This window comes from Pinus tabuliformis, chromosome 4_1, assembly GCF_031772625.1.
Source record: "Pinus tabuliformis cultivar Carrire ecotype Pingquan chromosome 4_1, CPIR1, whole genome shotgun sequence".
Classification (NCBI taxonomy): domain Eukaryota; kingdom Viridiplantae; phylum Streptophyta; class Pinopsida; order Pinales; family Pinaceae; genus Pinus; species Pinus tabuliformis.
In genome coordinates, this window is record NC_142303.1 from 399,911,845 (window position 1) to 399,928,314 (window position 16,470).

Sequence of the window (16,470 nt, forward strand, 5' to 3'; positions counted from 1 at the left end):
AATTAATATATTTAAAAAAAATGATTTTTATTTTACAATGTAAACATTATATATTACAATTCAATTTTATTGATCAAGAAAGGTTAGTTGATAATCAACACAATCTCTATTGATGGTTTTTTTAATAATCTAAATAAATTTAAACATTTCAAATTTTCATATAGATAGTATATTCATCCAAAATCAAGCCAAGTACCTCACGCTTGGCTTGTTCAAGAAAAAAATTCAAAACTAGTGGTGCTACGAGATTTAGAGATTATTATAAAAGCTATGTATAATCATAAATTCGATATCCTAAAAACACCCCAAACGACATAAATTATGAAGAATTTTCAACTCAAAATTTTAATCCCTGACCATTATTATTCTTAAAAAATTATTACATTTTTTCATTATAATTAAAAAACTTAAACAATCCCAAATAAACTCTGTAACTCTGAAAAATCACCGGTGGAAATACATGTGTGTAACGGCCTTGGGGGGATGCATCAGCCTTAATCTCGGGATTTGAGGTTGAATCTAAGGTAGTGGTGCATTAACTGAAAGCGGCTGGTACGTGGCACTTGCCGATTGCTGCAGTTGTAAACATTATTAGGGATTTGCACACTTGAGCGTTACCAAACCCACACGATAAATGTTTAACTCTATTTCCCGAAGACGAGTCGAGTAGGGCGCAACTCTGTCCGGCTTCGGAAGTGAACTCCAATACTCAGAGTCTGTGGTCCCTGCAGCACAATCTGAACATCCACAATCTTCCGGCCCCTCTTCCAAGATTCTGCTGTGGCATCCGACTTGATTGATGAAGCTTGCGACTTGTATGAAAATTCATCTCAGAGCATTGCTGGCAGTGATCATGTACTTAGAGAAGTTTTTTATATCTTTGTCTACCAATCCTGCAGGAGCAGCTTACTGCTCCTGTTGTTGTATGCGCACTACACAATTTTGTCACAGGAGTATGATAACGCTGCAGTGGTACATTAGCCGCAGAGCGGATACAGAGTCCTGTAATTTTGAGTCAAAATTATTTTCAATTGAATTTATTCGGTTACATATATGATTTATTGATTATTTAAACTTGATTCCTGTTTGATTGGCAATTTAACTTTACGGTTGTTGTTAGATGATTTTTCGTATAAACCAGGACTGTCACCTAGCTTCATACCTTGATACCACTTTCTAAGTTACTACTATATACAATTAAAATTATGATGATGCACATGAGTGCATGGTCACGCGGCTGGGGTTGACGGTTTTCTCGCACCCGGTCCGCATTCGAGCCCCATTTGTAGCGCTGCTGAGGCAGCATATGATGTATTATTTGAAAATTGATTGTGATGTGATTGTACATAATGTATATTGATTAATGGGTCCTAGGGGATCTCGTCCTCCCCATTTATACAATTAAAATTATGATGATACAAATTTTATAAGCAATTAAGGTAGATTTCCTGAGCTATAGCAAGAATGTGGGTGAAGGTTCAAATTTACAATTAAAATTATGATGATACAAATTTTATAAGCAATTAAGGTAGATTTCCTGAGCTATAGCAAGAATGTGGGTGAAGGTTCAAATTTTATAAGCAATTAAGGTAGATTTCCTGAGCTATAGCAAGAATGTGGGTGAAGGTTCTTTAAATAATCTTTTGAAAGATGATAATTTGGAAAGAACCATGAGACATTGGCACTGTGATAAGTAAGATTCACAATGCAGATTCCATAAATAGTTATAGCAGATTTCCCAAATCAAAACCAAAATTGCAATTAACGTTCAGAGATTTCCACAAATTAATTACGGCATTTCTTAGGGTATAGAGCACGCTGAGGCTATTTGGACAGGCCGTTAAGATCAAACTCAAGGAGGGTTCGCGCTAAAACTTGTTAAACTTTGTTTAAAGCATAACTTTTGCAAAATGTTGAGTAAATTGGAGGGACCTAATTGAATTAACTTTAACTTTGAACTTGCTTTAAAAGTAAAAGTATCTTTAATAGCTTCAAAATCTCGAGCAAAGACATGCAACTAAGTTATTGATTTAGTTTGATTTCATCTATTTTGCAGCTTTTACTCTACTGGGTGATGAAGTTTGAACTGTTCAAAACTAAGGTTCCTGTTAGCAGAGGGCAATAAACAACCTAAAAATTAAAATGAAATTTGTCAAAAAATTTTGCATAAAAAATTTGAGTTATTATTCCGCCTTGTGCAGTACTTCCGGTTACATAGTCACAAGGGCTTTTTACACCTTGAGCACACTTTCCTATTATCTTTTGTTATACATTTATGGTTCTGCATGCAACTAAGGAAATCAATTTGTTAAATTATTTTCAATCATGATTATATTTTTAAATAATCATTAAAAATTTATAATTTTTTAATTCCTTAAATTACTATTATTATATTTACCGTTATTTCTTTGTTTTAAATTTAAAATGATAAATTTGGTTTTTAACCATCAAAAAAATCTTATAAATTTGTACACTCATTAAATTACTATTACTGCCTTTCTATAACTATCATTGAATTGCAAAAAAATACAAATTAAAATATATTCGAGAAAAAGAATACAACTTTTATTTAATATTACATATTTAATTTTGTAACTTTATTTTAAGTGGTATAATAATTAATAATTTTATTTCTTATTTTTTAAGTTAAAATATATTAAAATATTCCATTATCAAGGTTTTTATACAGCGAAATTTAATATAAAAAAAATTAATACATATATTTTGATAAATAGTGATGATAGGAAAATATTTTTGTATTAAAAGTTATTTGGCGGGGACTAAACTATGGCTCTTTTCAGATTTACAAATGAGTTATTTATAGTTACATGCTCGCTCAAAATCTTACTCCCCTATTTGCGTTGGCCGGTTGTCTCATCTTTCCAAATCTAACGATTATTCAAAAAAACATTTACAAATTGTTAAAAAAATATAAATAAACAAACTTATTAATAATTTTAAGATTTAATTTATGAATAAAAGTTAAAAGAATAATAGGAAGATTATTTTTTACATAAACAAATTAAAAATAGTAATAATAAAAAAAAATCAATGTCAACTATTAATAAATTATTTAAATTTCCACAATGTAACTTAAAGTTAAACAAAAATAATTTATTTAATATGTAATTTTTTTTAATTAGTTAATATGAAATTTACATATGTTATACACACATAATATTATTGATATTACATGATATGTAATGATTTTTATGCTTAAGTAATATGTAATATTTAAAACAAAAATATATTTTTTTTTGTTAATCATAAAATATTTCATGTTCATATTAAATAAATATTTTTACAGCAGAAAAGAAAAACAAAGTAATTTAAATTAAAAAAAAAATCTTATATTTTCAATTTTCGTTGTGAGAGATGTATAATTTTTTCATTTTAAATATGGAATTGATATGTAATATTTAAAAAATATTAATGACTAAAAAATAGTTTAATGTGGAACATAAATCAAATATTTCAATATGTATGTTGAATAAAATATTTTTAACATTCAATATATAGAGAAAGAGTGAGAAAGTTCTTATTCTAGGCTCCTTATAATTCAACATATGAAAGAGATATGTAATCTCTTTAAGTTTAATATGAATTGATATGTAACATTTAAAAAAATATTAATAATAAAGTTAATTCAATATATACATTTTCTAAGGAAATAAATTATCTTTATCGTATAATTAGCAAGAATTTGAAATTGGATGGTAAAGATAACAAATATTCCATTTGATGTGTTTCTTAAAACTAGTATAGATTTATCTTAATTCTAGATTTACCAATCGCATAGATTTATGTTAACTCTAGATTTACCAAGACCCCAGGAAAATCTTCAAATTTTACATTAAAAAAAATTATATAAAAACTTAATATATCTAAACTTTTGATAACCAAATTAAATTAATAACATTCTCTCATATGTGTCCACGAATGTAAATAACACATAACACCACGTGTCATTTGATTAGATTAATTTCTATGAAATATAGGTCATCGCATGCCAGCTCCCCTGTGAAAAAGCTACCAAGTTCAAGGCGCTTATGACCGATTGAAAAGGGAGGGAAAAGCTATATAAAGCATTTTCATAGGCAGAACATGTTTTCATTTTCGTATTTACCTTCTTCTCTGATCTGAATTACATGGGTTCGGCTTCTTTCTTGCACATATTTGCCTTCGCTTGGCTTGCTTCTTGTCAGTGTATTTTTTTTCATTGCATGGCCATGCATGTCGTATTTTACAGTCCGTTTTCTTTCTTGGTTTTTCCATTTGTTTGGATTTTCTTGGTTTTTCTATTTGTTTGGATGGTAATGGTTGGCTTTTTTTTTTCCTCAGAATTTTATTTAGTTGCAGAATGTAGAGCAAAAGATAGATGGACGTCTATGAAACCTGTTATCTTCGATTTTTGTGAATTTCCGGGAAGTTATGTATTTAATGGGAAGCTGCCTTGTGGCCATGTTTAGAGGTCTAAGCCATTAGGTAGGGACAGTTTTGACCTAATTTCAAATAAATTTTGATGTGCAACAGTAACATATGAGGGCTTGCCGTTGAAGAAGATGATGGCACTTGAACACTGGTTTGTTTCTATATATGTTTATGTCAGAGGTGGTGTCATAAATGGTTCATGGTTTGAAGATGATGGAGAATATGACAAGTCCTCTTATTATTGTATGCCATTCATATAGTCCTGTTCCTCATTTTTAGCATTGAATTGAATCAACTGGTTGCAAACATTTGTCCATCTTTTTCGTTCTCGGTCTAGTTAACAAACTAACTCCGGCGGTTTGTTGGTAGTGTTTTGTTGCCGGATGTCCTACGATTTTGGATTTCGGTGAAGTTATCCATTGGAATGGAGGACCAGGTATGCGTTTATTTTTTTTTTATGTATAATCATTCCGATGGTTTTTACTATGATAAATGCGTACAGAATAGTTGCTGCGTGGATTTGTGCATAAGCCCTAAGAGCTGCCGTTTTATCGTTGATGAATTGAAAGAAGTTAAAGGGATTTCGACGTAAAGGAACTAGATGACGGGAGGAGGGTCAGGAACTCAGATTTTTTCCTTTCTCTCTCATCAATGTTGTGCAGTCTCTGTCTCAATCAACTGCCTCATCAATGTTGTGCAGTCTGTGTCTCAATCAACTGCCTGCACTCAAACTGCAGGATGGGACGAAGAATTATGATTTTGGTGTCCGGCACGTGTGGTTTTCTCTTTCGCGTGGGTACGTGCAATGGCAGAAAAAGATCGTCCGCTTCATTCATTAACTCTCCTTTAGGTACGCCAGGTACGCCGTTAACACTAACACAATAAACCCATTTAAATTGTTTTTTGGTGACTGGGCGTAAAATATTGCATACGAATCTGTTCAGCGAAATTTCATTAATATGATTTTAGAAGCGGAAAGTGAACCAAAAGAGTATAAATGATTAACCTAGTTATGAGATCCCTGATTTCGTGTTCGACGGTTAACTTCTATTTTCTGTCAATCTTTTTGCCGTGTGTCTGCATTTATTTTGTTGCATAGGTTCGACAGAGCAAAATATAATACCGAGTACCGACCCGGCTGAAGGCGGCACGAAATTCGCCTAGTTGATACCAAATCGTCATTCGGTCATTCTTGATTTGGTAAATAATTAACTCCGAATATGTAAACAATTCACGATTTCGATGACTTTGGAAGCGATTAAGACTTTTATTTGCCATTTCGATTTCCAACTGAGCGAATCAACTAGACACACATTTTGTTCATCTCTTTCATCCTCTGTTTAGATAATCCCTGCGGTTTGTTGGCAGTATTTTGTTGCAATATGTTCCATGATTTTGGATTCCCGTGAGGAGGACGTTTATTTTTTTTTATGTATACTATTCGGATGATTCTTAAGTGATAAATATGTACAGAATGGTTGTCGTGTGGTCGATAATGATTATTCATAGAGCCCTAAGTGCTGTTTTATGATGTTATCGCAACTTCATGGAGAGCCCTAAAAACTCGGTAGTGTTTTAGCTTATCGAAAGCAATTTCGACATAAGAAGAATTAGATGACGGGAGAAGACTCACGAATTCAGGTTTGTTCTGATTTATTTGAGATTTCTTCCTTTTCCTCTCACAAATGTTGTGCAGTCTCTCTCTCATCAATGGCGTGCAGGGAAAGGACGAAGAATGTGTAGACTACTCTTTTAGCAACCCGCTAACACAGACGCCATAGAAAATGGGTTAACCCATTAAAATGTCTTTTGCTAATTGGGCATAAAATATTGCTTAGGAATATGTGTTCATCAAAATATCACTAAAATGATTAGCGTAGTGTGAAATGCCTTATTTCGTGTTGGACGGTTAACTTTTAGTTTCTGTTTATCCTTTTGCCGTGTGTCTGGATTATTCGTTCAGGTGACAAAACAGACTCGTCTAAGGGCGGATTGACACTCGCCTCGTTGATACCACCTCGTCTCGTTGATACGAAGACGTCATTCTGTCGTTTTTGTTTTGGTAAACTGCTCACCCTATAGATGTCTGTTCAGAAAAAAATCGTTAAAATATGGCGCTGACCCTGGAAGAAGTTAATGCTTATTATTTCTTATTTCGATTTCAGACTGAACCTGTCACAAATTAAAAGGGTTTACTATTGTGCAGAAGGGTTTTACTATTTTTTCGATTTCAACGTATTTCATTACACAGGTATGTGTTTTAATTTTAATTTTTCTCTATTTTCCTTTGGCAATTATTGGTTATTAATTTGGTCTAGCGAATGATTTGAAATAAGCCCCGATTTGCAGTAGGTTAAACAAGAGGATTTATTATTGAGAAAGTAGATGATACAAGGGATGCTTTTGTTTCAATTTAAAGGGCTGACATTTTCTTCCATACGTTTTGTTCGTTTGGGCTGTTTATCTCATTTATATATAATCAATGTGGTGGCAGATTCTGATTGTTTTCTAATTTTTGTGTGTAGCCATTGAGGAGATGAGACGATGTTCGAGTGAAGGAGAAACAACGAATTTGTATATAGCCATTGAGGAGATGAGATGATATGCTAGTGAAGGAGAAACGTCGAAGAATATGGTTAGTCCGGATCAGGTAGATACGCATTTTTGAAATGATCAAATTTTTTGGAAATTGCTTTTCTTATTGGTTTTGACCTAATAATGAATTGAAAGGTGGTTTGACATTGAGAAAGAAGATGAAAAGTGGTTTGAGATTGAGAAAGAACATGATAGGAGACGCACGCTTCAGAGGCCACATTTGTTTTGTTTTGGGTATTTTATCTTTAATGTATATAATTCACAAGTTTTTAATTATCATTATGTACGGAATAGTTGCGATCTGGTTGATAATTGTTATTTAGTTGCGTTATTTAAGCTTTTAGTTTGTTTGGTAGTTGCTTGATAGGTGTTATTTATGCTTTTAGTTTATGCGAGTTGAAGAAGTTGATTATAGAAGCCTACGTGCTCGCATTTATGTTGGTTTATTTGTGTTGAAGAATCTAGGTCAAAGTATTGTAGTGTGATTCTTCGTTACTTGATAACAATTTGTGATGCACTTTGACAATTTATCTTCTTCTTCTTATTAGTGTGTGTGTTTCATCAAATTGCTACCAAAACAAAATAACAATAACACAAAGTTTGGTTCTCTGCGAGGGACAAAACCTCTCCACTCTTGAGAGGAAAACCCTAGACCCTTAACTAGGATATCCTCCAAGCATAAGTCAAATCCTTCTTCTTTCTGCACTATAACTTCCGGCACATGGACCTCTGTCTTTCGGCACTTTGCTCCTCAGCACTTCATCCTTTTTTTGCTACTTGTTTAAGTTATACTTTCTTCTTCTTAGGAGAAACCCTAGAAAATTAGGGCTTCTTTACTTCCCTTTAGAGAGAACCTTCTTCGCTTTCCTTAGGAGACCTTGTAGACCTAGTTACACATCCGAATGAGGCTTCTAAATGTATGCCTTTAACTGTTGTCAAATCCACAAAAGTATACTATTGAGATCTTCACACGTGTGGACAGAAACCCTAAATCAATAGGAACCAGGTGAACACTTCATCCTTCTTCTTCAAGAAGTATCGAGGTCTTGTGAAAATAATCATCCGTAAAGGTGAGATAATATAAGTATCCTCCCAAGGAGTTTAAGGGCATCATACCATATATGTCAGAGTGGATCAATTGTAATATATCTGTGGTCTTGCCATTACTTGAGGGGAATGGTCCACTTGTAAGTTTTCCTTCAGCACATCTCGAACATAGACCTTCATGCTGGACTTTGAACCGGTCATACCTGTCACCATCTGTCTTACATCAGGTAGGGCCTTATAATGAAGATGGGCGAACCTCGGGTGGCATAGTTCAGATTGTAAAGATGTGTCGCAAGACATGGCTCCCAATGGACTTCCTCCAACTTGATATAAAGTGTCAACCCTAAACCCAAGAGTAAAAGCATCTTTAAATTTATTTTTTCCAAACACATATCTTTTCATCGATAAAAGCCACTTTGAATCCTTTGTCTTCCATTGCTGAAATGGACACCAGGTTCTTCTTCAGATCGGGTACATAGTACTTCTTGCAAATGAATAGTGTTACCTTGATTCAATTGAAGGGTAACATTCCCTACTCCCTTCACAAGATAGGTGGCATCGTCTCCAAGGATGATCTCCAAGTTTGTGTCCTTTTCTATCAGATTAAAGAGGGCTTCCTTGTATCCGGTGAAGTGCCTTGAGGCACCACTCTCAATCAGCCAATTTCCCAAAGTGTCTGGAGGAGAGGCAGTGGAGAGGGCTGATATAAGATAGTACTCTTTTTGCTTATAGTTAACAACATTGGATTCTTCATACCTGGAGTTCCTTGACTTCTTGGAGGTTCGACCATTTCCTGGATGTTCTCCATTCCTTTTTCCTTTGCCATTGGACCTGCCATTCTTTTGATCGATTTTGTTGAAGTTGCCCCTGAAATGATTGTGATCATCATCATGCGATGTGTGCCTTCGATTTGGACACTCCCTTGCATAGTGGCCAAACTTATTGCAAACAAAGCATCTTCCCTTCCTCCCATTTTTGAATCCTAGTATTCCTTGACTTTGCTTCTTTGAACCCGCATTGTTCTTCCTCTTGGCATGAACAGAGAATGTAGTGGGGTTTCTTCTATTAGAAGGCATTTCTTGCTCCACCATTCTTCTTTCTTCTTGAATGCATCTCAACATCAATTCTTCAAACCTTGGAATTCGATCATTGTTAAGTATGATGGTTCTAAATACATACCACTCAGGTGGGAGTCCTCCAGGTGTGGTGAGAGTAGGTTCCCTTTTAGGAATGACTTCTCCAATCGAGAGTAGATCATTCCTGATCTCAGTAATCCTCAAGAAATAGGATTGAATGTCCTCATCCTTGCCCTTCTTAGTATCCTTCAACTTATTCTTGAGAAATAGAATTTGATTAGCATTACTAACCTTGAACATGCCTATCAAGGTCAAATCAAGAGACGTCTTCCATCCATGATAGTCAGATTTATCATGGAGCTTGTCTTCAGCCGGGAAGTAGGATGAGGAATCCATGGAGCCTTTTATCCTTGTCCAACTGTCTTTGGTGATTGCTCTTTCACTCTTGCTTGGGCTTTGCCTTAACCTCAGCTCTGATACCATATTAATTTTAGGCAACAATGGTATGTTCTATGCTTGAGAGTAATTTTACTTCAATTTCTTAATTAGCCCAATATCAATATTCAAATTAGCAATCACATCAACATGATAGTAAAATGCAGATAGAACATAAACATAAATAGTAGAAGACAAGCCAAGACAAGAGGACACAAGATGTGGCACCAGCGAGGGACAAACCCCAATGTGGGGAAACTCTTGATTAATTTTTCTTATAGATAGTCTAGCAGAGAGAGATAGTACAATTTACAAATTTGATAATTTATAACAACAACAAAAGATCCGTAACCAGAAAAGTCAACGTTGGTCAACAGGGCAGATTTGACCCTCAATAATTGGTCAAATTCAGTCAACTTCGACCTCCAAACAACAAGATGAATCAACCCTCAAAACAACCCAAAATCAGCCTAGTCAAATTTGGTCAAGCAACCAACCTGCAGTCAGCGCTAGTTGCAGTCAACGTTGGTCAAAGTTAATGTTTGACCTCGATTTCTGTGCCCAAAAATGCAGCTTGCCCAAACAGAAATACCTCACCCAAAAACGCAGTCAAATAGGTCAACGTTGTTGGTCAACACATGGTCAAACTGTCCCAGAATTTTGGTCAACGCTGTCAACTCCCAAAACAATAATTTCTTCCTCCTTTCCTTCGCACGTGTGAGAGAGAAAGCTGCCCAGAAATCCGTACCCAATCAATGAGGAGAGAGAGAGATGTGTGAGGATGAGTGTGTCCAAATGAGGCTAAGGCATCAGGGATTTATAACAAACATTGAGGATGAATAGACGTGACTGTTGAGCTTCTGAGCCTACATAAGTTTGCTGGCCGACCTTGACAATTTGTCCATAATCAAAATAAATTCATAACTTCATTTGTACATGTCGGAATCGGATGATCTTTAGATCAATCCTACACCTCTCGGAGAGAGGAATCCAAGAAAAATATCAGCTGTCATAAATAAGATGACCCATGTGGAACTAGGCCCTAGTTGCCAGTTTTAACAGAGATCTTCCTTGGGCAGGGAAGATATGCTAGAAATATTCTACAGATGTTTAAAATGCAGGATTGTAGACCCATGTTTATGCCCATTATCACCAACTGGAAGAAGATAGATGATCAGATGTCAAGGATGTCAACCCCACCCTGTATAGACAACTTATCGGTTCTCCCATGTATTTGGTCAACACTAGGCCAGATATCTGCTTCGTAGTTAATACCCTTAGTTAGTTTATGGTAGAACCGAAGAGGGAACATGGGGTAGCAATGAGGCATATTTTGAGGTATGTTTGCGACACAGTCGAGTATGGGTTGAGATATTACTGAGGGGATGACGTCAGACTATGTGGGTTCACAGATGCAGATTGGGTGGCAGTTCAGTGGACAGGAAAAGTACCTCTGGGTAATGCTTCAATGTTGGATCAGGGATGGCCTCTTGGTGTAGCAGGAAGCATAAATCAATAGCACTGAGCTCTGCAGAAGCAGAGTACATGGCAGCAAGCACAACTACTTGCAAAGCTATATGGCTTTGGAAGTTGCTAGTAAGCTTGTTCAGGCAAAGGATGGAGGCGACCAATGTCTATTGTGATAATCAAGGTCTTAGCAGCAGTTGGTGTATTTGAAGGTGGTTCCACCACCACTTTTACCTACACATGATCCAATACTTCATGCTCCTCCAAAGTCATATTTCATGCATGATAGTCAGATTTGTCATTGAGCTTGTCCTCAGTCATTGATGATTGCTTTTCTCACTTTTTCTTGGACTTTGTCTTCACCTGGGCGATGATACCATGTTAAATTTAGTTAACAATGGTATGTTCTATGTTCTATGCTTAACACAATTACTTCAATGTACTTTAAGCAAACCAATGACAATTTCCAAATTAGATTCCAATAGCAATCACATCAACAATAAATCACATTGACAGTAACTGTAGATAGAACATGAAATAAAAGCAAAAGACAAACCAAGACAAGAAGACACCAGATTTGGCTGATGCCAGGGAAAAACCCCAATGTGGGGAAAACCCTTTGATCAATTCTTCTTATTATTGTATCAAATGTCAACAGAGAGAGAGAGAGTACAAAAAGTCAAAATTGACTTGCCAAATCAAAGTTAAAACAACCCTGTCAAATTTGTAGTCAACTATTGTCAAACTCAACCCTAACCAATCAACAATAGTCCAATTCGGTCAACAATAGTCCAATTTGGCCTTCAAGAAGGGTCAAAGTTAACCCAAAATAGTCCACCCAGCCTAAGTAAAATTTAGTCAAACTTCAGTTAATGCTGTGGTCAAATAGTCTTGCTGTCAATGCAGGTCAAACTGCCCCAAATACATCAGTTTATGTGCCAAAGAATGCAGCCTCAAGAAATCAGAATTCTGCCTAGAAAATGCAGTCAAAGATGGTTAAACGACCCCTGGTCAATGCTAGTCTGTTCTCTGAAATTTCGCCTTGTACTTGTTTTTGAAAATTTCGTCCTTCTATGCCACACGTGGGAGGGAGAGAGGGGTTGTCCAAGCTATACGAACCAATCAAGAGAAAAGAGAGAAAAATGATGTGTGTGAGTGATGTCCAAATGAGGAGAGAGGTAATGATGAGAGGTAAGAGAATAGAGAGAAGAATGATGCAAGTTGGAAGTAGTATGGTAGTGTCAGCAACAACGTAGATGTAGCATTAGAGTTGCGCAGTGGTTGGTGGGCAGTATGGCCAAACATTAGCAATGTGACAGAGGGTGGTACCAAGACAAGGTGTTGTGGCAGGACGTGCAGCACTAGAACACAATCCTCGCTAAGAAGGAGTGTTAGTTTTTGTAGCATCAGATGCATTCTAGGCTCGAAACTTCGTGGAGAGGTTAAAACACATGAGATCTCCATAACCCATAAATTGTTTATGGAAATTCCACCTAGAAGTGTCTCAATTAGATTATTAGTCGATTTTAAAATATTTCCTAAGTCTAAACTTAGGGAATATGGTTAATTAATCAATATTAATCGAGATAAGGTGAGAATCTTCTAGAAACTCACGTGGATCGACAAGAAATTAATTTGGGCCCTTGATTAAGTTTTAATCTTGGTCATTGGTGCTCCAACATTGGCTTGTAAGAAGAAGTCGATGGGTAGATGGAGAATACACCAGTCGCAGATACTAAGTGATCTAGGCAATTCGATCTCCTAGTAGTAGGTGATTCAGCAGTGTGAGCTAGTGACTCAGTATTAGGTGGTAGAGGGGCAGCATAGAGATTTTTCGGAGGAGTTTCCAGTTTTGGAGGAGTTAGAAGAAGAGGCTGAATTTATCCTCCAGGAGGCTATGTGCTATCGGGAAATCTAGTGTCTATGCAGAGCTGCTAGTCCCACTAAGGCTGGTAGCTACCTTAGAAATAAACAAACTAAAACCACTTTCGTTTTCCTTTATGAGAAATAGATAAGAGGGGAATAAAGGAGACCAATTTCTGTCATGCGCTTGGTTCCTTGCTTGATTCCTCTCCCTTCTGATAGATCTTTGCCACTAGCTTCCTCGTCTACCCAGCTTCAAAGAGCACCTGTAGAATCAAAGCAGCATAACACTATCCAAGAACATAGATCTATTATCATAAACAATATAGGACCAGATATATATTGACCACACAAATGCATATATCATCAATCATACAAGAATGTGGAGGAAAACTTGAATAGCTTTATTAATAATCAAGAATAGCAAAGATGATTACAACCAATTGTTCTAACACAGCATCATCCTCTCAGCAAGAAATCCCTTCTTCACCTCATGAAAAGCTTAGATCACCCAACACTATGATATTACACCAAGAAACCAGCAGCACTTCCTTACAAGATACAAAATTCCAGCCTCTGGATCTCTGGGATGAGGGATCCGTATATAGATGTTTGCAAGGGGGGTGAGTCAGCTTTTGAGATTTGATTAGTGTCCTCTCTTTGATAGTTCTTGATTCCACTTGGAGATTGATGATCTCTTACTCATCCCTGGGCGAATGCAGAGAGGCAAGTGTCACAGGAGAAATTTCTGGAAGATTTCATGATCCTCCACCTTGCAGATTGACCCAGCCATTTGTCCACTCTCGCCCATCGCACCCCATAGAAGGGCTTTTCAAGATGCATCGCACCTCCCGTGTGTATTTAGGTGGGATGCAGCGCACTTTGACCATGGAGCAGGTGAGATGGTCCAGTTTTGACCAGTTCTGAGCAGTTTTTCATGGAGAACTTCTGGGAGAAGATGTAATCAGTTGACCTTGTTCTTTTAGGGGTTGGAACAACGCTTTTAGGGACTTAAGAGCCCTTGTTTTATGGACATTTATGATTGGGGTTGCAGTGCCCAAAAATGTCTATAACACTATGCAGGGGTTGTGTGGTGCCTCAAGAGGGGAAATTTGATTTGGTTGTAGAAACAGGTTGTTTTAGGTGCGGAAGGTAGGGAAAGTTTCCAGAGGGCCTAGTCAGAGACTTCCAGCAACAGATATAGGCAAGACGCTTGATTCAGAAGGAGTGATGAGCTGAGAGTACAAGGGACTGTGCAGGGCCTGCACAGAGGTTAACGCAGAGCATTCTAGGGATTAGTTTCAGAGCTCAGACTGAGCTAGGATTGTTTGGAGGGGAGGTTAAAATTCCCTCAGGTATTTTGTTCAGTATTTTTTCTCAAATAGAAACACCAAATTGGCGTCATTTTATTGTACGTAAAATTTTTGTTGGATAATAATAATAAAAATCTCATTTGTTGCACTGATTTTCCCAAGTTGGGCTTTTCCGTGGACGATTGTCCAAAAATAACGGTGTCAAAATTTTGTGTGTGCTAGAATTTCTCAGTTTCCAGCTTTCTATTTTTCCGCAATACCTTTTTATGGTGAAAATTGCAGTTGTGATTTTATTCATTATTTGTCGTAGCAAATAAACTGCACAATTAAATTTATAGTTAGAAGAATAATTTCCAGTTGTTGCAATAGATGAAATTTTCATAGTACCATGCATGTAATGAAGGGGGTTGGATGTGTCAGATTCCAGCTAGAGTCAGGAGGATTTTTTGGAGCTGACAGGGATGTTGTTTGTTCCAGGGTTCATTGTAAAAGTGCTCTCAGTATCAACCTTGAAGGATGTTGGATATGTAGTTTTGTTCCAAGATGGACATGTGCTTCTATATTTAGGGGGAGCGACCTTGGATGCAACTATAGTGCTTGGTATCAGTCAGGGGCAGTCATACAGGTTGTTGAGACAACCTGTGGGTATATCTGAGGGGATCTTGGATGCAGGATCAATGTCAGTTGCTAAGAGGGAGTAGGTGGCAAGGAAGAGTGATTCTTTAGGTACTGCAAAGAGCCTCGACCGGTATGATATGACATTGTTAGATGCTAATGATCAAAGTTTTGTTGAGAAGTCTACGACATGAATTGTTAAAATATTTCTCTGCTTGGTACTTACTTGTGATAGTTTATAGTCTTTTCTTCATTATGTTATTATTGTGTTCTTTTCATCAAGACATTTACCAATGTGCACAATAAAAGACAAGTTTCAGCTAGGGCCAAAACCTCGCACCTCTTGAGGGTAAAACCCGATCAAAATTCTTCTAGATCTTCAATTGATGAGTACCAAGACCATGACACAGACCCTTGACTCTAGTATCCTCCCAAGAACCTTGTCACTAACCTTGATGCTCTGCGTCTTTCCTTTCTCAACTTCCTTCTTAATCTTGAACTGCTCTATGATTTCACTAGCTTCCTCTAGAGAATCTTGGTCTCTAGATTTTGATCCCGATTACCCAGAAGAAATCTCCTTCATTGTCCCAGAAGAAACTTCCTCTTTGTTGGCCCAAAGGAATCCCTTCTTCGTTGCCCCAAAAGAAGAAACTTCTCTTTGTTGATCCAAAAGAAACCCTACTTCGCAATACCTAGAAGAATCTCCTTCGCTATACCTTCTTCCCACTTCTTTTGTTGGACTTTTCTTCGCACTTCTTCTTGATCGAATGCTTGTCGAGTTGCTTGCTCTAAGTGAGGCCGAGTGTGGCTTATAAATAAACCTTTCCTCGTGTCCTTTAGGTCGACATGATCACTTGTGGTTAGGTCGACTTCTTCTTGCTGTTTCTTCCATCGTTGTAGGCTGACTTGATGAGGATAAGTGACAAGGTCTTGGAGGATAATTTTCATAGACAAGTTTGACATTTTACAAAGTGTAACATGACTTCATTACATGACAATGACTCTAACATTTTATGACTAGATGACAAATAAATCCTAAAGACTCTTAATAGGAGTCTTGACTCAAAAATAAAATTTCTTTCTCATGAAACCAATGAAGCAAGTCAATATAATAATTTTATTTTTCTTCTTTACATCTCATTACATAACATCATAATTACATGTCATTATGAAGACCTGACCTAGTTACACTTTTTAACAGATCCTAGAAGCATGGTTGGAAGGAACATGTCTTCAAATCGGATTCCGAAGCTTGTAGCAGGGAAGTGTTCTAGTTCAAAGGGAGTAGCTACAACAACGGATGGCATGGTGGTGTCGCAGACAAACCCAGGTGGAGTAGATTCTCCCTGAAGTACCTCCCTCACTAAGAGGGAGTGTTAAGTTTTGTAGCTCGTAAGGTACTTCTAGTCTTGTGCCTCGACTAGAAGAACCTTGATTTGCCTCTTTCAGAGCTTGCATACAAGAGGTAGAGTGTGTAAGTGAGTTGCACCCATGTGAATGTGTTGAATGTGACATGCTTGAGATGTGCATGTAAAGCAAGCTAAATTTATGATTTGTACTTGAGTTAAAGTAGAGAAAGCTAAAGATAGGATATTTACTAAAGTAAAGTTACTTATCTTTAGTTAACT

At 36.6% G+C, this 16,470-nt stretch overlaps 1 long non-coding RNA gene across 1 annotated transcript in view; it reads left to right on the forward strand.

The window, feature by feature from the left end:
- The first annotated feature begins 6,274 nt into the window (after window positions 1–6,274).
- LOC149175993 (uncharacterized) overlaps window positions 6,275–16,470 on the forward strand; it is a 52,592-nt gene continuing 42,396 nt past the window's right edge. The window contains exons 1-3 of the long non-coding RNA XR_016258589.1: window positions 6,275–6,493; window positions 6,597–6,682; window positions 6,957–7,081. This is a non-coding gene — a long non-coding RNA (uncharacterized LOC149175993). The remainder of the gene's footprint in view (window positions 6,494–6,596; window positions 6,683–6,956; window positions 7,082–16,470) is intronic.